General features: G+C 36.5%; 2 pseudogenes; both read left to right on the top strand.

Annotated features, from left to right (window-relative positions):
• The first annotated feature begins 587 nt into the window (after positions 1–587).
• Positions 588–1,283, top strand: LOC125164573 (H/ACA ribonucleoprotein complex subunit 1-like; annotated as a pseudogene).
• Positions 1,284–25,158: 23,875 nt separating this feature from the next.
• LOC125164570 (high mobility group protein B2-like) lies at positions 25,159–25,832 on the top strand (annotated as a pseudogene).
• The last annotated feature ends 481 nt before the right edge of the window (positions 25,833–26,313 follow it).

Genomic DNA, 26,313 nt, shown 5'->3' with positions numbered 1-26,313 from the left:
ATAATCTCAGCATCAGGAGTTTAAAAACTTCCTAAGGTGATAGCAATGTGCAACAGGTTGAGACACTGGTCTAGAATAGTGACCCTCCACCTGGGCTCCTCTGGGAACCTGGGAACTTGTTAGAAATGCAAATTCTTAGTCCCACCCTAGACCTACTGAATCAGAAAGTCTAGTGTTGGGTCCAGCAGCCTATGTTTTAACAAGCCCTCCAGGTGATTCTGATACTGGCTGCAGTTTGAGAACCACTGCTCTAGCCCTCAAGGAAATTGCATTCCAATCCAGTTATTATCCTTAAATTTCCCTAATCCCTAAATATTTCTGGAGGCCCTATTCCAGATGTAGGAAACCTTTTCATACCTAGCACCATGCTACACAACTGCGACTGAAGGTCTAGCTGGAGAGTGACTCACTTGGAACTAATCAGGAAGAGGAAGCCATGTAAGACGCGGGGTTATAACTTTTCTCTTACACAAGAGTGTTAATTTCAGGTAGGTGAGCTGCGGTAGGGAGCAGGAGGATCTGGAAGGAAGGAGTTGTGGCGTCAAGAGTTCACTGCTTGCGGGGAGAGGAGGTTCTAACCCGGGGCGATGAGGCTGGTAGAGCAAACAGGTCTTTTCCAGGCGGAGGTTGTAGAAGCTTTAATGGAGGTGGAGTCTTCATTCATAGCAGCCGCTACAACCTTCCCGGATGGAGGCAGTAATTTCAAAAGCGATGGTGGCAGAGGAGGATTTGGACAAGGAAGTGGCCACGGACGGTTGAACAAAGGCCAAGACCAACGATCTCCAGAACATGTAGTTTTATTAGGAGCGTACCTGTATCCCTGTGGAGATGACATAGTTTTTAAATGTACTGCAGACAAAAATAAGGTGCTTTACTTCAGCGCTCCAGTTTATTTAGAGAGCAAAGAACAGATTAGTAAAGTGGATGACATACGTGGACAATTTAGAGATTTTTTTTTCCGTTAAATTGTCAGAAAATATGAAGTCACTTTCCTTTAAAAACCTGCAGAATTTCACATGGACCCATATAAACTGCTCCCACTGCAGAGGTTTTTACCTCGACCTCCAGGTGAGAAGGAACCTCCAAGAGGCGGTGGCAGGAGGAAGAGGTGGAGGAGGCTCAGTGGGCGGAGGGGCGGTTTCAGACGCGCAAGAGGAGGTGGAGATGGAGGTTTCAGAGGAGGAAGGGGGGTCGTGGTTCTGACGGAAAGGACATTCAGCGTAACAGTTCAGGAGAAACTTCCTGCATGATCTGCTTCTATGGATCAGAAACTTGTTTCTTGAGCAAGTCTTGAAGAACTGGTCATTTTATGACAGTGGAACTGAAATGTCAATGCATGCAAAAGTGAGTGAAAAAAATAGGCAATTTTGCTCTAAAAGAGTGTGAACAAACGTTCTGTATAATGCTTGGAACTCTGTGGATGCTTAATAAATGGACAATTTTCATTTGAAATATTAAAAAAAAGGGGGGGTTAATTTCAGTTCTCACACCGAATCCTTGAGATTAGAATTACAAAATACTACCTACGTGGCCTGTTATTCCTTTACTTCATTCATTTTGAAACTCAAAATACATTGTGTAACCTCAAATCCTTCCTTAGTCTTAGACTTTTTAAGCCAGTGATTCTCTTTCTTCGTTTTGATCAATAAATGATTTCTGCAGCCATTTGAGAACGATGTTGCTTTGACATTTTAGAAAATGCATTGTTTAGAATTTTTTTTCTAAGTTTGTAATGAAAAATCTAGATTTAAATCTGTATTGAAGGTTTTGAGATAATTTTTTTCTATCTGCCAGCCCACAGTTGTGTTGTATGTTACTGCATCATTAATTATAGACTTTTAATAAAGCAGGTTTCCCTAGATTTTCAGCATTTGTGGGAATGTCTCTTAACAGTATTGATCTAAAATCAGTCTTTGAAGAAATGGCCTACGTTTTTTGTCCGATGTTAGGTCACTTTGATATAACGAGGTTGCTAATCATTTATCCCCCTGACACTAATTATTCCCAAATTACAAATAGAAGACTCTGAACCTGTTGTTAAGGCTAGTTTATTTGGGAGCATTACAGTACCACACACACATACACACCTCTCTCCAGGCTCATTAACACAGGGATGACACAGCAGTATTTCTGGGGCCTGAATTGTGACCACACTTTCATTTGAATAGAGAGATAAGCTGCAAAACCAAGATTTGTGTCCTTGAAATTATAGTGCCTTAAAATTGGTTCTAAGGCCTGTCAACATCAGAATGTAGTTTTATGTAACTTTATCTACCTCTTATGCTCTCCCAAATAAGAGAATTTCAACTCATTCTGCCAGACATATGCCTCAGGCCTTGAGTACTTTCCCATTCCCGTTGGGGCCTTGCACTGGTACCCCATCACCATGGTGACATTCAGACATCCCTCAAGAGGCCTGAGCAGGTGAGTCCGTGCATGGAGCTCATTATCCCACAGCGCCAGAAGAGAGAGTAATGCATAGAAGAGTCGTTGGAGATCATGGAAGATAAGTAAAAGATAGTTATTAGGACCATTTATGGTAATTTTTTAGAGGACAGACGATTAAGTAAAATCAGAAAAGCATGAGGTTGAAAATAATTGGAAGGTCAGTAAATTGGGTATGAAGGAAATACTCTCCAGTGAAGAATGAGTCTTGAAACATCATATAGTCATTTCTATAAATTTATTGGGAATTACTTTAAAAAAATCATGTGTGAAAAATTTCTCAGTGAACTAGCAGAATCTTTCTGCCTTGGAGACCCTGGGAAGTCCTTTTAAATGTGTCCTCACTAGTTCTCAGGATTCCCTCAGTCTTGAAAATCAATTTCTATTCATTCTCCATGGAGTTCATTGTCCAAATATTATTGGTAACATTTTTTGAAAATTATAATCACACATAGTGACTGATCCATTATCCTTCACTCATAACATATCAATAATCTCCCAAAGTAGATAATTATATCATTATATACAACAGGATCTCTGAATATAACAGGTATGGTTAGAAGGAGGCACAGACAAGATGACAGCAAAAGGTCTACTCAGGGATGAACACTTTTTTTCTTTTTTTTTTTTTTTGTAGTTTTATTTCTGAGAGAGAGACAGAGAGTGCATGAGTGGGGGAGGGGCAGAGAGAGAGGGAAACATAGAATTCAAAGCAGGGTCCAGGCTCTGAGCTGTCACCACAGTGCCTGACTTGGGACTCGAACTTACAGACCACTAGATCATGATCTGAGCCAATGTTGGACACTTAACCTACTGAGCCACCCAGGCGCCCCAGGGATGAATACCTTTAAAAAAATTGCCTAGTTCTTCATAAAGATTACCACCTGAAGATAATCGGAAAATATACCTGATAGCACATATTTTGCTTTGTTTTTCTTCTGGTACTTGAATTACTCCTTCTATAGTAATAAAAAAAAAGTCACATTGGAAAACAATTCAATATATAACCAATCTAAACACAATGTATTATGCATTAGCATTGAAGTGAAATTACATATAGTTTTATACTCATGATAGCCTAAATAAAAGAGATTAATAAAATAATTGTTAACATACATTCTTTTTAGAGTGTTAGCGGAAATATCAAGAAACTATTTTTAAGACAGTTAATAAAATATTTTTCTCTCTAAAAATCATGTGGATTATATGCAAATATGAAATGGAAATCTTTTATATTAATGGAAGATAGTGTATACTAACCCTCAAGTAGCACAAGAAGAGAATTTCTCTGTATTTATACCATGAAAAGAACTTTTGACTCAAGGCTCAAAAAATAAGAGCCTGAGTGGTGTTAATGATTCCAAATGCAATTGAATAAAACCATCTGTCTCTAGTTTTCACAGATAATTCAGTGTGTGGGGAAGATCTAACTTTTGGTGTAAAAATTGCTGTGTTTTCTGAAACCGCACTTTTTTAATTAATTAACTTTATCTTTTTAGAGCAGTTGTAGGTACACAGCAAAACTGAGCAGAAAGTACAGAGTTCGAGTAAACATTCTGCAGCCTACCTCACACTGTACAACTTCCCCTTCTGTTGACATCCTCCACCAGCATAGAACATTTATTACAACTGTTGGAATTACATTCACACATCATTATCACCTAAAGTCCATAGTCTAGGGTTCACTCTTGGTGATACACATTCTATGGGTTTGGACAAGTGTATAACGACATGTGTCCATTGTAGTACCAGACAGAGTAGTTTCACTGCCCTAAAAATCCTCTGTTCGTGGCCTATTCATTCTTCTCCCTAACCCCTGGAACTATTAATCTTTTTACTGCCTCCATAATTTTGTTGCCTCTTCCACAAGTCAGGCACACAGTTGGAATCATATATAAGGCAGCCTTTTCAGACTAATGTTTTTCATTTAGTAATAGACTTTAAAGTTTCACTCATGTCTTTTTGTAACTTGATGGCTTATTTCTTTTTAATTCTGAATAATTAATTTTCACTTGTCTGGATGTACCACAGTTTACTTATCCATTCACCTACTGACAGATATCATGAATGCTTCCAGGTTTTGATAATTCTAAAGAAAGCTGCTGTAAACATCCACATGCAAGTTTTTGTGTGAATGTAAGTTTTGAGTTCATTTGGGTGAATACCAAAGGGAGTAATTACTGGATCATATGGTAAAGTATGTTTAGTTTCTTAAGAAACTGCCAAATTGTCTTCCAAAGTGACTGTATCGTTTTATATTCCCACCAGCAATGAGTGAGATTTGCTGTTGCTTCACATCATTGTCAACATTTGGTGCTGTCAGTGTTCCAGATTTTGGCCAAGCTAGTAAGTATGTAGTGATACGTTATTATTTTATTTTGAATTGTTACTGATTTTAGTGGGAAAACTTTGAGTTTCTCATCATTAGGTATAATGTTAGCTGTAGATTTTTTTTCTAAGATATTCTTTATCAAGTTGAGGAAGTTCCCCCTCTATTTTTAGTTTCCTGAGAATCTTTATCATGCATGAGTACTGGATTTTGTCAAATGCTTTTTCTGCAGCTATTACTATGACCATGTGATTTTTCTTCTTTAGCCTGTTGATATAATATATTACATCAATTAATTTTTGAATTGTTGAACCAACCCTGCATACCTGATATAAATCCCACTTGATCATGGTGTATAGTTCTTTTTATACACTGTTGATTTTGATTTGTTGATATTTTGTTGAAAACTTTTACATTTATGTTCAAGATATTGGTCTATAGTTTTCTTGCAATGGTTTGTCTGGTTTTGATATTAGCGTAATGCTGGACTCATAGAGTAAGTTAAGAAGTATTCTACCTGTTTTTATCTTTTGAAGAAATTGTAGAGAATTACTATAATTTATTCCTTAAATGTGTGGTATAATTTACCAGCAAATCCATCTGGTCCTGGTGCTTTCTGTTTCGGAAGGTTAATTATGGATTCAATTTTTTTAATAAATATAGGTCCATTTAGATTGTCTATATCTGCTAAGTTTTAGTAAATTGTGTCTTTCAAGGAATGGTGCTGCATTTCATCTAGGTTATTAAATTTGTGTTCATAGAGTTGTTCACAGTATTTCTTTATTATCCTTTTAATGTCCATGGGATCCATAGTGATGTACCCTCTTTCATTTCTGGTATTAGTTATTTGTGTCTCATCTCTTTTTTTCTTAGCATGGTTTAGAGGCTTATAAATTTTAATGATCTTTTCAAAGAAGCAGCTTTTGGTTTTGTTGATTTTCTGTATTTTCTGTTTTCAATTTCATTGATTTCTGCTCTATTTTTTTTTTCTTTTGCTCACTTTGGATTTAATTTGCTCTGTTTTCTAGTTTCCTAAAATGGAAACTTAGATTATAAGTTCTAGGGGTGCCTGGGTGGCTCAGCTGGTTAAGCTTCCAACTCTTGATCTCAGCTCAGGTCATGATCTCGTGGTTTGTGAGTTCAAACCCCACGTCAGGTTTTGCGCTGACAGCACAGAGCCTGCTTGGGATTCTGTCTTTCCCTCTCCCTTCTCCTCCCCAGCTTGCTCTCTCTCTGTCTCTGTCTCTCTCTCAAAATAAATAAACTTAAAAAAAGATTTTTTTTAATTATAGGTTCCAAATCTTTCTTCTTTTCTAATACATGCATTCAATGAATGCTAAATTTCCCCCTTAGCCCTGCTTTCACTGTATCCCATGAATTTTGATAGCCTGTCTTTAATTTATATTTAGTTAAAAATATTTTTAAATTGGGGCACCTGGGTGGCTCAGGCAGTTAAGCATCTGACTTCAACTCAGGTCATATTCTGGTGGTTCATGGTTTCGAGGCTTGTATCAGGCTGTGGGCTGACAGTGTGGAGCCTGCTTGGGATTCTCTCTCTTCCCCACTGTCTCTGCCCCTCCCCTGCTGTCTCTCTCAAAATAAGTAAATAAACTTAAAAAAATATTTTTAAATTTATCTTGATATTTCTTCTTTGAAGTATGTTTTATTTAGATGTATGTTGTTTAACCTCCAAATACTTTGGAATTTTCCAGTTATCTTTCTGTTGTTGATTTCTAGTTTAATTTCATTGTGGTCTGAGAGCAGACATTATATAATTTCTATTCTTTTAAATTGGTTAAGGTATAGTTTATGGCCCAGAATATGGTTTCTCTTCATGAATATTCCATGCAAACTTGCAAAAAAATGTGTAAATATCTGCTGTTGGATAAAGTAGTCTATAGATGTCAATCATATTGAGTTGATTCATGGCTCTGTTGATTTTGACCATATCCTTACTGATTTTCTGCCTGATAGATCTGTCCATTTCTATCAGAGTGGTGTTAAAGTCGCCAGCTACAATAGGGATTCATCTATTTCTCCTTACAGTTCTTTCACTTTTTATCTCATGTATTTTGATGCTCTGTTGTTAGGTACATTCACATTATGAATTACTATGTCTTCTTGGAGGTATTAATGCCAGTGTCATTCTAGTGTCCCTCTTTATCCCTAATAATTTCCCTTGCTTGGAATCTGTCCTGTCTGACATTAACATAACTACTCCTCCTTCCTTCTGACTAGTGTATATTTTTCTTCATTCCTTCACTTTTAATCTATATGTGTCTTTATATTTAAAGTGGGTTTTATGTAAACAATATATAGCTGGGTAGTGTTTTATATTCATTCTGGCAATCTTTGTCTTTTATTAGTTAGTGGATTTAAACCACTAACGTTCAAAGTGATTATTGATATGACTGGATTACTATCTACCATGTTTGCTACTGTTTTCTATGTGTTGCCTTTGTTCTTTGTTCCAATTTTTTTCCCCATACCTTTTCTGCCTTCTATGGTTTTAACTGAGCATTTGATGTGGTTCTATTTTCTTTCCTTTCTTATCATATGAATTATATTTAAAAAAAAATTTTAGTGATTACTCTGGAATTCACAATATATATTTGCAACTAAGGCGAATGTACCTTTAAACAAAACTATACTGCTTCATGAGTAGTGTGAATACCCTATAATAACAAAATATTCCTAATATCTCCCTCCTCTCTCTTGTTTTACTTCTGTCACTCATTTCACTTATACATAAGCATACACAATCACATGATACATATATAATTATATATATATACATATATATATGTATATATATATATATATATCCCAGAATGAACTGTTATTAGATCAATTAAGAATGAGAAAAATTAAACTTTTTATTTTACTTTCACTTATTCTTCCCCAGAGCTCTTCCTTTCTTAAGTCGATCCAAGTTTCTAACCTTTATCATTTTTCTTCTCTATGAAAAACTTCTTTCAACCTTTCTTGCAAGGTAGGTCGACTGGAAAAAAAAAGTCTTTAATTTTTGTTTACTTAAGAAAGTCTTATTTTTCCTTCAGCTTTGAAAGATACTTACACAGGATACAGAATTCTAGGTTGTTGGGTTATTTTTTTTCTCTCAGCAGTTAATATTTAACTCCATTCTCTTCTTGCTTGCATAGTTTTTTGAGAAGTTGGATATAATTCTTATCTTTACTCTTCTGTAGGTAAAGTGTTTTTCTTCCTCTTGTTTCTTTCAAGATTTTTTCTTTACCTTTGACTTTCTGGAGTTTGAAAAATATATCCCTAGGTGTAGGGGTTTTTTTGTACTTATTCTTCTTGATATCTCTGAGTTTCCTGGATCTGTGGTTTGGTGTCTGACATTAACTTGGGGAAATTTTTAGTCATTATTGCATCTTTTCCTTTTTCTCTTTATTCTTGCTCTGATAGTCCCATTATGCATATCTTATACCTTTTTTAGTTGTCCTGCAGTCCTTGGATATTCTGCTTTATTTCAGTCTTGTTTGTCTTTGCTTCTCAGTTATAAAAGTTTCTACTGTCATGTCCTCAAGCTCAGAGATTCTTTCCTCAGCCATGTCCAGTCTACTAATGAGCCTATTAAAGGTGTTCTTCCATTTCTGATACACTTTTTGATCTCTAGCATTTTAAAAATTCTGTCTTAGAATTTCCATCTCTTTGCTTATATTATCTATCTTTTTTTGCATGTTGTCTACTTTTTTTCATTAAAGCCTTTAACATATTATTCATGGTTTTAAAAAACTCCTTTCAAGTAATTTCAGCATTCTTGACATGTCTTACTCTGGTTCTGATGCTAGTTCAGTGTCATCAGGCTTGCTTTTTGATCTTTTAGAATGACTCGTATTTTTTTTGTTGTTGAATGGTGAACATGATGTGCTGGAAAAAAGGAGTTGCAGTAAATAGGCTTAAATAATATAATGTAAGGCATGGGGAGGGGGAAGCATTTTATAGTCCTTAAGACCTATTAGATCTTAACCTTTGGTGAGTCTCTTTCTTGGACTCTGTACTTCACTAATGTTTCATTCTTTCTCCTTCTCTCTCTCTCTCTCTCTCTCTCTCTCTCTCTCTCTTTCTCTCTCCCCTCCTATTGTGGAACAGGATAGCTAGATGGGGCTGGAGTTAGATATTTCCCTTCTCCCAGATAGGTTAGGCTCTTATAATACCCTAGCAGGTTAGGGTCTGATAAAATAGTTTCTCCAGAGGATAGGTTACATTAAGAATAACAGAATATTTTGTTGTGTTTCAAAATGGTTACCTTTCCCCTTTCCCTACCAGAAGCACAAGAATATTTTGCTCTGATATTCATTATAAGGACCTGATAAAACTCCTACAGATACAAAACCAAATTGTTGTACCACCTATGACTGGGTTCCCTGGAGTTTTTAACTCAATGACTTGCTCCCACTGAGCCTTTATGAGGCCTCCATGTAATTCATGAATTACAGTTTAGGTTTTACTACCCTGGCATTGGTTTTGCTGAGGTTTCTGTTAATGAGTTTCTGCTCCAATAAGTTGAGATTCTCTGACCTTCCTGTCTGTCTCTCCAATTTGGGGGTCAGTAGTTTGCCTTATAATCTTACTTCTGTCACAGATAGGAAATAGGAAAGAAGAAAGAGGTGATGGGTCCCAAGCAAATCTCAAACCTAGCAAGGCAAATTCCATTTGTTAGATGTTCTGGGTCAAGACTAATCCCCTTTGGCTACATGTCCCCCCTTCTAGGTCCACTGGGAGCCCTGCCTTCTGAAACCAACAGGGAAGCAGCCCTGGCCATGGGCCTATGGTGGGAATGGAAGCCCTGTGACCTCTGAATTGCCTTAGGGTCATTCTTCCCTTATTTGAAGAATAGTACCCATTCAGAGCCCAAAAGCTCTATGGTCACATCATGTAGAATCCACAAAATCTGACAGCCTCCCTTCATTCTGTCTCACTTTATCTGTCCCCTTTGTTCAAACTGGCAATGACTCTGCTGGTATATTCCCATGTCTCTCCCTGGCTTCTGCTGAAATGTCCAATTAAGTCCACGAGTTGCATTCATAATCTCTTTTATCAAATTGTTGTTCAGCCACACCTTCAGTGTTCTCTTTGAGCAACGTTTCTCATTTTTTGCCATATGGATAGGGTGAGAATTTTCCAAATCATCAAATTCTGGGTTTTCTTTTGCTTAATAATTCTCTCTTCAATTCACTTCTTTTTCTCTCATTTTATTATAAGCACTCAGGAAAAACCAAGTTATTACTTCAAAACTTTGCTTAGAAATCTCCAAAGCTAAATATTCAGTTCCTGTACTCACAATTTCTACCTTCCACAAAACACTAAAACACAATTCAGGTAAGTTATCTGCCACTCTATACAAAATTCACCTTTCTTCCAGTTTCCAATAACCTGGTCCTCATTCCTGTCTGAGATTTCACCAGAATGAACGGCCTTTAATATCTCTCTTCCTACCAACATTCTGTTTCTAGAAATCTAGGCTTTTATTAGCATATGTTCCCAAACTCCTCCAACCTCTTATCTATTACCCAATTCCAAAGCCATATTCACATTTTTAGGTATTTCTTGTAGCAACACCTCTTTTCTCAGTACCACGGTATGTCTTAATAAGCTCAGGCTGCCATAACAAAACAGCATACACTGAGTGATTTAAAGAATAGAAACTTAGGGGTGCCTGGCTGGCTAGAGTTTACAACTCTTGATATCAGGATTGTGAGTTCAAGCCCCATGTTGGGTGTAGAGCTTACTTAAAAATAATAATAATAAAGAACAGATATTTAATTTTTCACAATTCTAGAGGCTGGGAAGTCCAAGATCAAGGTAGTGGCCAATTTGCTTTGTGGTGAGCCTCTCTTCCTGGCTTTTAGACATGTTACCTTCTCATTGTGCTCTCACATGGCTGGGAGAGACAAAAGGGAGGAAGGGAGTGGAAAGGAGGAGGAAAGAGAGGGAAGAGGGAGGGAGAGGGGAAGGACGAAAGGATAGGGGGAGGGAGAGAGAGAGAGAGAGAGAGAGAGAGAGAGAGCGTGAGCCTGCTCAAGTGCTCAAGGCCATCCAAGGAGCATTTGCCCAAGCAGTGTTATTTCCAGTGAGTCATTTTAGGACACTGATCCTATTGGATCAGCGCCCCACCCCTTTGACCTCATTTAACATTAATTCCTTCTTATAGGTCTTGTCTTTAAATGCAGTCACACTGGAGGTTAGGGCTTCAACATATGAATGGCTTAGGGAGGGCACAGGATTCAGTCCACAGCAGGGGGGTTTTGACCTTGGCTCTTTCCTTTTCTATGTGTATATTAGCAGTTGACAACCTTCATTATTATTATAATCACTAGTGAAAGTTTGTTTTTACAAATCCTGATTCCCAGGCTATAGGCAAACCAATTGAATCAGATTCTCTAGGGAGGAAAATTAGTAATAATTTTTAGAGCTTTTCAAGTGATTCCATTATGTAGCCAAGGTTGAGAGGCTATAGTGTCTTTGGGTGATCTCATTCATCTAGTAGGTTTAATTACCATCCATAGCAGTGGCTGTAAATTACAATTACCTGGGACTCTTGCACATTCTTTTTAAATCAGTGCTTGTACCCCCCCCCCACTGTCAAGGCTTCACTAAGCCTGAGGTGGAGGACCTGCATGGGTCTTTTTCAAAGCTCCTCATGTGATTCTAACTGACCCATTGACTGTTAACTCTGCAGTGATATATCTCTAGTCCAGATCTTTCCCCTGAAAGATCTTTTATATCCAATTTCCCCTAACTGTACCATTAAATGTAATATGTGTATTCCAATCATTTAGTAAATCCCCTTTGCTCCAAGCTCCTCATGAAGACACTCACCTTTGGGTCATCTTTGGCTACCCCCATTTCTGTGGATACAAGGAATAATTGCTCACCAAGTCCTGTGAATTCATCCTCCTAATGAATTCAAAATTTGTCTACTTGTCTTTATCCCAATACCATTATTCAATTATCTCAAAATTATTGCAACAGTTTCCTTTTATATACGTATGTATATATATATATATATACATATATATATATTCTTTTAAAAAATTTTTTCTTAATGTTTTATTTATTTTTATTTTTTTATGTTTATTATTTTTGAGAGTGAGAGAGACAAACCATGAGTGGGAGATGGGCAGAGAGAGAGGGAGACACAGAATCCAAAGCAGGTTCCAGGCTCTGAGCTGTCAGCACAGAACCCGATGCAGGGCTCAAACTCACAGACCATGAGATCATGACCTGAACCAAAGTCGGCCGCTTAACCGACTGAGCCATCCAGGTGTTCCTATGTTTTATTTATTTTTGAGAGAAAGAGACAGAGCATGACTGGAGGAGAAGCGAGAGAGAGAGACAGAGAGAGAGAGAGAGAGAGAGAGAGAGAGAGATGCAGAATCTGAAGCAGGCTCCAGGCTCTGAGCTGTCAGCACAGAGCCTGACATGGGGCTTGAACTCAGAGACCCCAAGATGATGACCTGAGCCGAAGTCGGATACTTAACTGACTGAGCCATTCAGGTGCCCCTGCAACAGTTTCTTAACTAGTCATCCATCCTCTAGACCTGCACAGTCTTAGAAAAAAACTAAATTTGATTACTCACCCCCAACCCATTCCCTAAAACCCTTTAATAACACTTCCTTGTCTTAAAGGTAAAGTCCAAAGCTCCAACCTGTAAGATTGTTGCTGATCTTGTCCTATCTATCTTCACCCCTCCCCTCTTCCTGTTTATGGTCTTTCCTGTGTTCTAGGAAGTAGGATGTTATCTTTCTAAGGGATACATAAGAATTTGGAGGATAGAATAGTGTATATTTTGAAAAGCCTGTAACTTTTTGATATATATTCCCTCATCCTTCTCCATATCTTTTTGTGGAAATCACTGCTCTAAGCCATAACTCCTTGGGGACAGAAATCATATAACTCATCAGAACATCTTGCTTATCACATTACTTGGCACAATCAGCAAGATATTGTGAATGTTTAAACATAAATACATGAATAAATGAATGGCTGATTGAATGAATGTATCTGCTGTAGTTGTGGAAAGCAGTTACCAAATATATTAGAAATGTGTTTGAAATAAGAACAAGTAGGCACTGAATGAGAACCTGAGGAACTCTCTAACAAGTAAAATGAGTTACTGTTAATGCATGAATTTTCTGACATAATTTGGCTGCTAAGAGTTCTGATTTGCTTCATTTCTGACAATTGCCTATATAACATTAAAATGTGGGTGAGTAGAAGTCATGTTTTAAGAAAAACCTTTTTATTTTTAAATAATTAGACTCACGGGAAATGGCAGAATTAATATGCAGGGTCCAATGAACCCTTCACCCAGTTTCTCACAATAGTGACATCTTATATAGCTGTAGTACAATATCAAAACTAGAAAACTGACCTGATTACAATACTAGTCAAGACTGTAGACTTTGTTCTGTTGTCGCCAGTTTTTATATGTACTTATTTGTGTGTGTGTGTGTGTGTGTGTGTGTGTGTGTATTGTTCCATGCAGCTTTATCCCATGTAAAGATTTCTGTAACTGGTACCACATCAAAATACAAAACTGTTTCAGCAACACAAAGGAACTCCCTTATGCTATCCCTTTATTAGTCACACCCACCTCCAACCCATCCCCTGACAACCATTAATCTCCATAGTTTGTCATGGTAAGGATGTTCTATTACTAGAATCATAAAGTATATAACCTTTTGAGATTGGTTTTTTTCTCCCCTTAGCATAATACCCTTGAGATAAATCCAAATAGTTGCATGTAATACTTTTTTAAATCAGAAAATGCGAAAGAGATACAAATTGAGTTCTGAAATTTGGATAAAACTTCTTTTATCTGAAATACATTGAGATGAATCTTTTAAAAGGCATCTGGGTTTACTCATCTTAGTTAATGATTAAAAGTACATTTTAAAATTCAGGTGAGCTTATTTTTACATTTTTGGAGAAATATTAATGACTGTTTCAGATATCATTTGGAAAGCTATATAAACTCAGATTGTGCAGTTTTGAAATTATGCTCTGCAACTTGATGCATAGATTTAATATAAAAATTCACAAGGTAAACTCAATTTGCCATTGCTACCAACTACGAAAAGCCAGTAAGTATTTTATTGACTGTTAAATTTGGTGAAATACCATTCTGGTGAGACTGATTTAGGAACTTAGTTAATCTGAAGAAACTTTTCTTGATTTCCCGATTCCTGAAAATTTTTCTTGTCTGACATAACCTCTTATTATTGTCACCTCTCTACAAAATGCTATCATGGTTTTCATACTCAAATGCATTTTCGATGTTATTCATATTTTTCAGCTACTGACAGCTATCAGTCTTGTGACAGGTAGCATTTATGATAATATACTCACAAATTGTTTGAAAGAAAAGAAAAGTGAGTGATTTATGTCTTGGGTTTAAGAGGTTAAATTTTATTTTATTGTAATAAGACACTTCAAGACAGACTTAGCTTTGCTGCTGTGAGCCTACTAGAGTTATTATGCCACATTGAGCAAAAGCTTTTATCCATGTTTAGCCAAAAGACTTATTCATTCTGCAAAAGAAAGATTTCCATCGTGGTTTGAAGAATTAACTTCTGAGTAGATTTTTGAGAGAACCTTTATCTTGTTAATGCTCTGCTTACATAATACAAATATATGGGAAACTCCCCAAAATACATCTCATCCACAAGGACCATTTTATCCCAGTCTTCTTCCCCTTCTAGATTTGCCAATGCCATTGTCAGCTATGCTTTTCAAATGTAGCCATGCTTACGGTAGTACAGGTTGTCAATTCCTTTGACCCTGTTCTTCCACTTACCTTTCCATTCATAAATGTTACTTCATGCAAACGTGCATAATTTGTCAAACAAAGAAAAGCAACACCAAAAGAGAAAAAGCATTTAGACATTATTTATCTTAATAGCTTTAACTTATTAAAGCTCTTACATATTAAGAAGAAAAAGAAGGTGCCTGGGTTGTTGAGTCATTAAGCATCTGACTTGGGTTCAGGTCATGATCTCACAGTTGGTGAGTCAGGTCCCACATCAGGTGAGCATGAGCCCCACTTTGGGTAAAAACACAAGCCCTGGGTGAGCCTCACTTCTCTCTCTCTCTCTCTCTCTCTCTCTGCCCCTCGGTCACTTGCACACACACACTCTCTGTCTTAAAAAAAAAAAAGAGAGAGAGAGAGAGAGAAAGAAAAAGAAGAAAAAAATCCTAACATGAGGAAACTTGGGGAAAATATCATGAATGGGCAACTCAGAAAAGAGGAAAACAAAAATGCTGATAATCACTTGAAGAGATGTTCAACGATGTTATAAGCAGAAATTCAAACTTAAAAAGTAGTGTTAATTTTTTTCCCTTTTGATTGTTGAAGGTTTTATAAAAATGGGCATTTCCAGATTTGGCTAGGACTCAATGAAAAAGACACTTCACTCAGTGCCTAATGTGAATGTAAATTTAGATAACATTTCTAAAAGGCAATTTGGCAATAAGAATCAGATGCCTTAAAAATGTACAAATGTTTTATGTTATTATCATAATTTGTAGCACTGATAATATTTTTAAATTCAAACAAACTAAATGTCCAACAAAAAGATAATGATAAATAAATCATGGGCCATCTATATGATGACATATGATGAATTAAAAAAATATATATAGGAAGATGACCACAATATGTTATTACATGAAAAAAAGGCTCAAGCTTATATGTATAATATGATCTCAGTCTTGTCCCCCAAAATGTATTTATGGTGAAAGAGAAAGATAAAAGACTTTAAGAATTTTAACTGAGTATCAATGGTGCTTATCTCTGTGCAGAATAGTCATGGTTGATTTTTCTATTTGTGTCTTACAGTATTATCCAAATTTTCTACAATGTACGTGATTTATCTAAGGAAATGGGAAAGCAGAAATTATTTTGCAGTGATCACATACAATATTCTAAAATGGATAAAACAGAGGCTTACATGATAAAAAAGTACTGTGATATATCAAAAGAACTGTGTGGAACTATTCCCACCTGTCTCTAACTGTTTTGTTGTGTTTTAACCACTAGGGACCATATTTATTATTCTCTTTCTCTCAGATAGATCTCACGTTTTGAAATGTTTCATCTACCAAATAAAATTAAGTAAAGGTTAATTCATGTGTCTTCTCAATTTTCTTCAAAAAATTATCGTTGCCGATCATATTTCATGAGGAAATAGTTGTTACCAAGATGAGTTGACATAAATAAATGATCTCATACACACACACAAAAAAGTGTTGCAGTCACTGAACAGCCTTGTTACAGAATATGCCCAGGTTCTTCCCAGGATTAGACCGAAATTATGGAAGGCAAGGACCATTGTGGCCTCAATGAGCACATTTGCCTAGAATGACTAAGTTGTTTAAACATCTTTTAACTTTTATTGACTATCTCCCAATTTTTTGTTGTTTTCTAGATAATTTCCTTAACTTTATTTTCTATGGAATTTTTACCTTTTACTTATTTTTTTTCTCAAAGACTATTTCTTGTTCTCTGTTTTTTTTTTCTTAAGTTTTTTGTTTGTGTTTAATTCCTGCTTTCTATTTCATAGATGAATATATCCTCCTAACTCTCCGGAAAGAATGTAGTCTGTTTTGTTTCATTTTGTTCTGTTTTAGAGATTTTCTTCAAATGTGTCATGATCTTAGATGACACTTTTTTTAAAAAAAAACTTACACATTTTTGTCATTGAGAATAATGTGTATTCAGTAATGTGCGCTGATATTAAATGTACAACTTGATGAATTTTTACAAGTACGAATTCATGTAACTAACACATGGTTATGGTATAGAGCATTTTCAGTACCACAGATAAGACTCCCCTGACTGCTAATTCTAACTATTAATACCATACAGTACTTTGTACTGTATTTGAACTTCATATAAATTGAATGATGCAGTATGTATGTTTTTATACCTGCATTTTACCAAAAATATTACCTGTGAGGTTTATTGATTTTGTTCCAAATAGTAGTAATTTATTCTTCTTTTAAAACTTTTTAAATAACTGTTTACTATTCTACCATATAAATTTACTACAGTTTTTAAATCCATTTTCTCACAAATATGTATTTTGATTATTTCCAATTTGAGGCTACTGTGAATAAAGCTTCTATGAATATTCTTTTACATGTATTTTGGTAGATATATAAACCCACTGCTTTGGGATATATGCCTAGGAGTAAAATTGCTGACTTGTAGAATAGGTATGTATTTAGCTTTAGTAGGTACTACAAAACAGTTTTCCCAACTGGTTGCATCAATTTATACTTGTGTCAACAAGTTCAACAAGTTCAAATTGCTCATAATCCTTACCAAAATTTGATACAGTTAGTCTTTTTGTTTTTTAATGTGTATTTATTTGTTTTTGAGAGAGAGAGAGAGATAGTGGGGGTGGGGGGCAGAGAGCAAGGAGACAGAGAATCCCAAGCAGGCTCCATGCTGTTAGCACAGAGCCCCATGCAGGGCTTGAGCTCACAAACCCTGAGATCGTGACCTGAGCCGAAATCAAGAGTCAGATGCTTAAGCGACTAAGCCACCCGGACACCACTTATATAGTCAGTCTTTTTAATGTAAGCCATTTTGGTGGTTTTACAGTGATTCCCCATTGTCATTTTAAGTTACATATCCCTGGTGACTGGTGATACTGAATGTTTTTTCCTATGTTTATTGGATATTTGGATATGTGCTTTTGTGATGTTTGTTTCCAAGTTTTCACTTAATTTTTACATTAGGTTGTCTTTTATTTGTTTGAAGGAGGTTTTTTGCATGCTCTTGTAAGTAGTTTGTCAGATATCCGTATACAGATATATTCTTCCTGTTTGTGTCTTTATCTTTCACTCTCTTAATGGTGTTTCTTGATGAACCAAGTTCCTTAATTTTGATGAATTCTAATAGATCAATCTGGTTTGTTTTTTGTTTTTTTTTTGGATTAAGGCCTTTTGTGCCTTTTAAGATATCTTTGCTACTATAAGTTCATGAATATATTTTTGTTTCACTTTTAAAAGCTTATTTGTGGGGCGCCTGGGTGGCTCAGTCGGTTAGGCGACCGACTTTGGCTCAGGTCATGATCTCGCGGTCTGGGTTCGAGCCCCGCATCGGGCTCTGTGCTGACAGTTCAGAGCCTGGAACCTGTTTCAGATTCTGTGTTTCCCTCTTTCTCTGACCCTCCCCTGTTCATGCTCTCTCTCTGTCTCAAAAATAAATAAATGTTAAAAAAAATTTTTTTTAAAATAAAAATAAAAAAAATTTTTTAAAAAGCTTAATTATTTTAAATTTAGGTCTGTAATCCACCTTTAATTAATTTTGTGTGTGGTATTAGGTAGGAGTCAATGTTCAGTTTTTTTTCCCACATGGGTATTCAAACAAAATTGTTTTCAGTGTCCATTGGTCTTCTGCACATACTGTGCTGCACTCAGTCAAAAATGAGACACTGAGGTGCCTGGGTGGTTCAGTTGGTTAAGTATACGACTCTTGAGTTCTGGTCAGGTCATGATCTCATGGTTCATGAGCTTGAGCTCTGCATTGGTCTCTGACAGCATGGAGCCTGCTTGGGATTCTCTCTCTCCCTTTCTCTCTCTGCCCCTCCCCCACACATGCATTCTTTCTCTCTCAAAATAAATAAGCTTTTATTTATTTTATTGTTTTATTTTATTTTTTTGAGAGAGAGAAAGTACATGGGGGAGTGGCAGAGGGAAAGAAAAAGAGGATCTTAAGCAGGCTCTACTTGGGGCTGTATGTAATGATCATGAGATCATGACCTGTGCTGAAATCAAGAGTCGGACGCTTAACCAACTGAGCCACCCAGGCACCCCTCAAAATAAATAAAATTTTTAAAAAATGAAAACACTAAAAAGCAAGGGAAAAGCGACCTATTAGCAAGAGATAAGACAGTCAACAGAAACAAACATCAAGAGTGATGCAGTAAAATCTGACTGTAAGCTCTCCGTACATGGGTGGGATTGTAGACAGGCACCACTGTGTGATATTGGGTGACTATCTGGCTTTTCATGGGAACCTACAACGTTAGTTATTGTATTTTTTCAAGGACATTCAGTTTCTGCCTTTAAGAATCCTTCAATCTTCTGACCTAGTTGGATGTTTAAAATCTCCTTTTACTTGGAAAAGTAAAGGGGAGCCAGTGTTCTAAGTGTTTTCTCTCTAGTCTTTCAACAAGTCAATAGTCTTTGGTGGGTCAGTTTGTCTTGCTTGTCATTGATCTTCCCCTGTGCACAGTTGTGGAAGTTAGATCCTCTGGCTTTATCTGCCAGTTTCTACCACTTAACAGCTTTCTTATGAGCCCACTCTGCCTCAGAGTCATCACCTGTTAAATGGAGAGAATAATGCTACTTACCTCACAGTGTTGTTGTGAGAGTTAACTGAATTAAATTATGTGAAGCTTTTACAATAATGCTTAGCACATGATAAGTGCTTGAAAATCGTTAGCTATTATTAGCTTTCACTGTTCAACTCATTCAGTTACCATACATTTACTTTCATCTTCCAAAAAATGTGTAGACATGTCTCTTTAGCTACTGTCTTCTCTCACATTCTCTTTGTTCTTTTAAATATCTTTGTTGTAATCTTTACAAGATTTATGGAGGAATTTGATGTAAAAACATGTTCAATCCACATATTTAACTGAAATTCACCCAACTACAAATTTAAAATTTTAAATTGCTGCACAGACTCCCTTTATAATTTTTTAGACCACAACTGTGTAATCACTGAGCTAGATGAGTCTAGCTCAAAGATTTCCAGCTCTAAGATTCTTTCCAGCTCAAAAATTTTTATGAATTGATGAGATAAAAAAAAAAACCCATGCCCATGAAAATACTGAATTCTGTCTTTCTAAAGAAACCTCAAATCACTTTTGTTTACATTTTTTTGTTTACATTTTGTTTACATTTTTTACATTTCTGTTTACATTTTTTTTCTCCTTTTCTGGGATACCTATCTTCCTACCTGATTGGACATTGGTTGGTTGATTGACAGGTGTGAAAAACACTTCAGGGAAGCTCTTTGGAAAGGACATGGAAAGCTATATACATTCCTTGATCAAATTTAAATACCCTTAAGCAACCTCCATTAACCTTGAACACCCCAAGCTGTTCCCTCAGGCTCTACAACTTACTCAATGCTCAAACCAAATATGGTCTAAGAATGAGCCCATCCACAAAAAAATATGAGTCACTATTGTTTCAATGAGTGCAAAAAAATGTGGACAAAATAATTTCTATAAATATATTTATGGCATCAGTACCAAACTGTTTATCTCTGCAATATACACTGAATAAGCTATAGTAAACACTATAAGATCATATGATTTTACCTATGCACAATAAATACAATATTCAGAAAGTGACATAACATTTATTGTTTGTTGCTCCTGTATCAGTTAAAAGCAATTGATAATTGTTTTTATCAACTAGTGACCTAAAACTTAGGGGTCTTTTCATTAATTTTTCTCATAAACATATTGCAGCTTTGTAATATTTTCTAATTGTGTATATGTGAGCACATGTATGATGCGTATATGTTTGTGTGTGTATATATACACATATTTAAGGGGGGGGTAGAGAGGAAGAGGGAGAGATTAGTCTATCCCAAAAGATCCAGACTCAGCTGGGTTTGATTATTTAAATGTAGATTGTACCCATTTAAAATTAAATTCAAGTCATTTTAAGGTGGACTGGGGAAATACAAAGCAGAATAATGGAAATAAGGCAAAAAATATATATAGGGGGCCTCCCCTAGTAGTTAGCTATTTTAGACTGTGAAATGATATCCCAGGAGAAGCCGAGAAGCCTCCATCACTTGAATCATTTAAAATTGGACTAGACTAAGCTCGGGAGAATATACCATTGGGAGTAATCATGCTTTGACAGAGAAAGACTGAGAGATCTTTTTCAATTCTAATTGCCATGATCCTGTGTAATTCAATTTGAAATGGCCTTGCTATTCTAATTCACAAAGATCCTATTTTTACTAACTCTTTCTTTTTCATAATCCTGGTTCTGATATCACTACTCCCTTAAAAGGAAAAAGAGACCCTCAAACTTGATTCCCAAGTATTCATTGAATTACACTCTTTATTTCCTTTTTTTTTTTTTTTTTTTTTCCCCTCCAGACAGGCTGTTTTGCAGACTCAGGCACTGCACTCAGGGCTGGGCAGACAGTGATTATCATCACCCCCTGCTTTCATCCATTAGAGCTGGGCGTTAGCAGGTAAGGGTAAGGGCTGACAGAGAGGTTTTCAAAACTGGTCAGCATAAATGCTTCCAGGAGGCCAATTCAGGATAATCTATTGAAATATGGATCAGAAATATTGCCAGCCAAGGCTGAATATCTCTATCTGTGGCATTTAAGCCAAAGCAATAGAATGCTTTCATGGGGGAAAAATAACAAAAGCCATAATTACATGTGGAGAATTGTCTGTTCACATCGTTTGGGGGTTAATTTTGTCAAATGGTTGCCATTCTGTCTGGGTCCAGCATCTGTCTCAACCACTTTATTTGTTTTGAGATGCTTCAGGGGTAAGGTCCCTGGAGACTTGAGTCCAGGAGGCCTCTGGTTTCCAGGAGCCAATTTGTGACAAGATCAAAGGGGTCTATAGTCCCAGGAGCCTGAGTTACACTTTGGAATTTACAGGTATACCTCGTTTTACACACACTTCCATGTTTGAAATGTATTAGAAAGTAAATTTTAGTGAATTGAATATTTTATTAACTCACTCATACTTTCAATTGGTAGTGGCCTCTGATTATTTAATTAATGGCCAAAATTAAAATGGAGCCATGCAGTGAATCTTTATAAGCCAAGAATGCTTTTGGGATAGAGCTATCAGTGTTTTATGGCATTTCATTCCCATGTAAGTTTTATTCAACAATTTAAGAAATAGAGACCTAAAACCAAAATCAAAAAACCAAAACCAAAACCAAAACAAACCCAAAGCTCTGAAAATTTGAAGTAAAAATTCCAAACATTCCCAAGACAGTAATTATAATTTCTTAAAATTCAAACACTTATACGTAGGGAATATTTGAATTATAGAGTGATAAAAATTTCCCACTGTACCTTACTAACACCAGTTCTTTATTCTGAAATATTTCAAACATACAGAAAGATATAAGTAGTAATATAATAAATATTCATTACTCATCACTCAGATTTTCTTTATTGTTAAAAAAATACACAGATGCATACAGTTGAAGAATGTTTAACTCCCCTCCCTGTTGTTATTTCCCTTCTCTCTCCAAAATAACTCCTATCCTGAAGTAGGAATACACCCTGCCCATCTATTATCTATAATTTTACTACATGTATATGAATCCATAATTGATATGTAGTATTTTAAGTTCTATCCATATTGATGCATGTAGATCTAGGTTTAGATAAATTTAACAGGTATGGGAGTTCCATCATTATTTACTTATCCATCCCTCTAATATGTATGTATGTGGCTTCCAATCTTCCACCACTATAGACTCCACAGCATGCCTTCTTACGTACAACTCTTCAAGTTTCTTTGAAGTTTATAACAAAATTGGAGTTTCTGGGTCTAAAACACATGCATCTTCAGCTTTCCTAGATGCTACCAGATTGCTCTCCAAATTTATATCCTTATCAACAATAACAGTCAAATTAATCGGTCTTTTCCTTTATGCTTTTTACTTTCTGAGCTTGGTTTCAGAACTCCTTCCCTCTACAAATGATAAAAAGGTATTTATTGTGTTCACATTTATGTCTTGAATTCACTTAGAATTCTTTTTGAAGTATGAGAGGTAGTTTTATGGTTTTCCATATGGATGGTGAAGCTACTTACAATGCTTGCTGGTTTTTAAGGTCACCTCTGCATGCACTGAAGTCTGATGTAAGATTAGGTGTTTCCATTCTTTGATAGTCTGGCTTCTTTTCCATTCATTGAGATGTTGCTCTTCCCCTAACACCACATTTTTTAAAAATGTATTTATTTATTTTGGAAGAGAGATAACATGCACATGAGAGTTGGGGGAGGGGGGAGGCAGGGTGGGGCAGAGAGGAAGAGAAAGAGGATCCCAAGCAGGCTCCAACCTACCAGCACAGACCCTGACTAGGGTCTAACCCTGAGATCATGACCTGAGTCGAAATCAAGAGTTTTAAAACCAAGAGCTCATCTGACTGAGCCACCCAGGCACCCCTAACACCACATTATTTTAGTTGATATAGTGCTACATTAATCATGATAGCTGATGGAGCAAATCTTTGTTTCTTTCTTCTTCTTCAAATTTGTCTTGGCTATCTTTGGACTTTTGTGCACTTATATGAATTTCATAATCAGTTTTTAGAAAATCTTTAAAATGATAAAGTGGTAATTAAAATGTATAATATAATCTATTCTTATATCAAATCACTAAATCTAATTTATTGCTCATTAGTCAATATTAATGATATCCTGCCATGTCCTGACACTTAACTTCTTTGAAAAATAAGCTTATTATGTTCCCTTTCTTCTACAAATAACTACTATCTCTTGATTTCAGTAATTTTCATGCCATTTTCATTCTCCGAACTCATGGGCCTCTTAATATCCATTCCTGCACCAACTTAACAGATTCATTCAGTCCTTCCTGGTGTCCTGTTGTGAGACTGGCTTTGTAAATGTACCTCTTTGTCTATCTTAGTCCTCCTCTGCCTGTTTCCCATTCTGATACATACTACAAAGAGCTTGAGGAGCAGCTGTTTTCCTGGTTTAATCATGTCACTTTTATGCCCAAGAACTTAAACTCTTATTTGCCATAGGTCTTGAGTGACCCTCAGAGACCGCACATCCAATTTCACCGATGAACACTGAAATCCCAGAGAGGGTTTGGTCTGCCCAGAGTCACAGAGTTAATCAGGAGAGGAATTAAGACTTTAAGGTAAAACTTAGTCTAGAACACAGGTCTTCTGACTCCTGAACTGATTCTCTCTACATTTTGCTCTCCTCTACTGAACCTTCAGATATTATTTCCTAAATGGTGTCAACACTGCATTGATTTTATTTCATATAAATCCCCCAAAGGAACTTCCCTTTCTTAGTCTTACCTCAAATTGTGACTTGTTCCTTCCTACTGCTTTGGAAATACACACTTTTACCTTGAAATCAAATCTCTTTACTTTCCACAGAGCTATATTTCGCTTTCTTGGAAACATGTACCTTCTTCAGGGTACATGACTTTGTTATCCTTATTCGTTGTCCTAACCATGATGATAAAACCACCACTTATTACATACTTACCATGGATCTACCTCCTAAAAGACATGACATCACCTTGCTTTGCTCCACAGATACAGGATTTGAAAGCCACAGAGGTGAAGTAACATGCCCAGGCTTCCACAACGTGGAGTAGAACCCTAGTCTTTAGCAGTCCAGAGTCTGTGAGTTTACCACTTTGTTCTGTGCCTCCTAACACTAAGAATTCGACACTTTTTGGCTTACTCTAGCTTACTCTTGAGTTCAGTTGCATTTACCCTTAGCTGCGTTGGGTATATTCTTAATGTTTGTGATAAATGTAAGTTCTTACCTTCCAACTAGACTCTATATCCTCTGAATACAGGATTATTAAGATTTTCTTTAGATTGCCCTCTTCCTTCAGAGCATCTGGTATGAAGCTCTGCTCTGGGCCCCCCTGTGACTAGTGAGCATCCCTCTCACAATCATCCAAGAGACTTCCATGTTGAAAAATCTCCCATTATGGCAGAGACTAAAACTGGAACCCATAATTTTTATGACAGGGTGAATAGAATGCCACTGATAAAACATATTTACTATATATTTTAGCACAATGACTTGTTTGCTGTTACATGGATAAAGTCCATGAAAAACCTCTCTGATTCCTCGTTACTTACAGTTTCCCTAGCCAATATTATATGCTGTTAATTGGAAACAAATTTAGCCTATCATGTAAAATGCATTATAAACAATTCTGAGTGGATTTTACTTTAAAAGTGACTTTGTGAGAAGAAAACATAAAAGCACATGAAATTACCGAGATGAAGAAGAGGTTTAAATATAATTCAGTTTGAGGCCCACTGTTCACAATGCTCAAATAGTATTTTCCACGAGCTGGAATTAGAGCACTCTGTGGCCAGGCTTGGACAAGGAAGAAAACTTTTTCCTCTCTCTACTTCATCTCGAACAATCATCTTGTAGCAGTGAATAAGCGGGGCTCAGATAAATTTTCAAAAGTCCTAATTAAGGGGGGTGTGGTCCACGGCAGGACTTGGAGAACTCTGCCAAACAAGAGGCTGAGGATGGCATTAGTGATAAACCAGAGCCTCTGTGGATCCTGCCCCTCCACGGGAAAAGCCACCACCTGGTAGATGCTGTCTGTCACCATAGGTAAAGGAGACCCCAACAAGCTGCTGGACAGGATGTCCTCAGATGCCTTTTTCATACAGATCTACCGGGAAGAGCACAGGAAGAAACATCCAGACTCTTCTATCAATCTCACCAAATTCTCCAAGAAATGTTCAGAGAGATGGAAGACCATGTCTGCAAAGGAAAAGTAGAAATTTGAAGGTATGGTAAAAAGTGACAAAGCTCGCTCACAGATGAAAAATTGTGTTTCTCCCAAAAGGTGACAAGAAAGGAAAGAAAGAAGATCCCAATGCTCCTAAAAGGTCTCCGTCTGCTTTCTTATTGTTTTGTTCTGAACATCATCCAAAGATCAAAAATGAACACTGTGTTTTATCCATTGGGGATACTGCAAAAAAATGGGGTGTAATGTGGTCTGAACAGTCAGCCAAAGAAGGTAAGCAACTATATGACCTGAAAGCAGCTAAAGCTAAAGGAGAAATATGAAAAGGAAATTGCTGCATTTCGTGCCAAGGGCAAAAGTGAAACAGGAAAGAGGGGCCTTAGCAGACCAACAGGTTCAAAGAAGAATGAACCAGAGGATGAGGAGGAAGAGGAGGAAGAAGATGAAGAGGATGAGGAAGATGAAGAATAAATGACTATCCTGTAATGATAGGTGTGGAGTGTGTGCTCAGGGAACTGTTTTGCTAAGAATGTGAATTCCAGTGTGGCTCAATATTAGCTTCGGTATAAAAACCATACAGATTTTATTAATTTCTTGACTTGTGTGTTGTAGCACAGCAAACTTGTAGGAATTAATATCAATAGTAAATTTGGATTTTTTTTTTAGGATGTTGCATTTTGTGGTTTAAAATTTTTTTTTTTTTTTAATTTGAGGCGGGGGGTGGGGGCAGTGGGCACAGAGACAGAATCTTAAGCAGGCTCCATACTCAGCACAGAGCCCAACATAGGGCTTGATCCCACAAGCCTAGGATCGTGACCTGAGCCCAAATCAAGAGTCAGACCTTCAACTAACCACCCAGGTGCCGCTACATTTAAAAAAAAAATTTGTAATAAAATTATATATATTATATTTTTTAAAGGCCTAATTAAAAGATACTTACAGAATTGTAATGTTGTTGGGCTTTTTATTATAAAATGTATTAAATGGGCTTCTAAAA

The sequence above is a fragment of the Prionailurus viverrinus genome, chromosome A1 (assembly GCF_022837055.1).
Source record: "Prionailurus viverrinus isolate Anna chromosome A1, UM_Priviv_1.0, whole genome shotgun sequence".
Taxonomy (NCBI): domain Eukaryota; kingdom Metazoa; phylum Chordata; class Mammalia; order Carnivora; family Felidae; genus Prionailurus; species Prionailurus viverrinus.
Note: the sequence above shows the minus strand (reverse complement) of the source record. Positions and strands in the feature narration are given on the sequence as shown.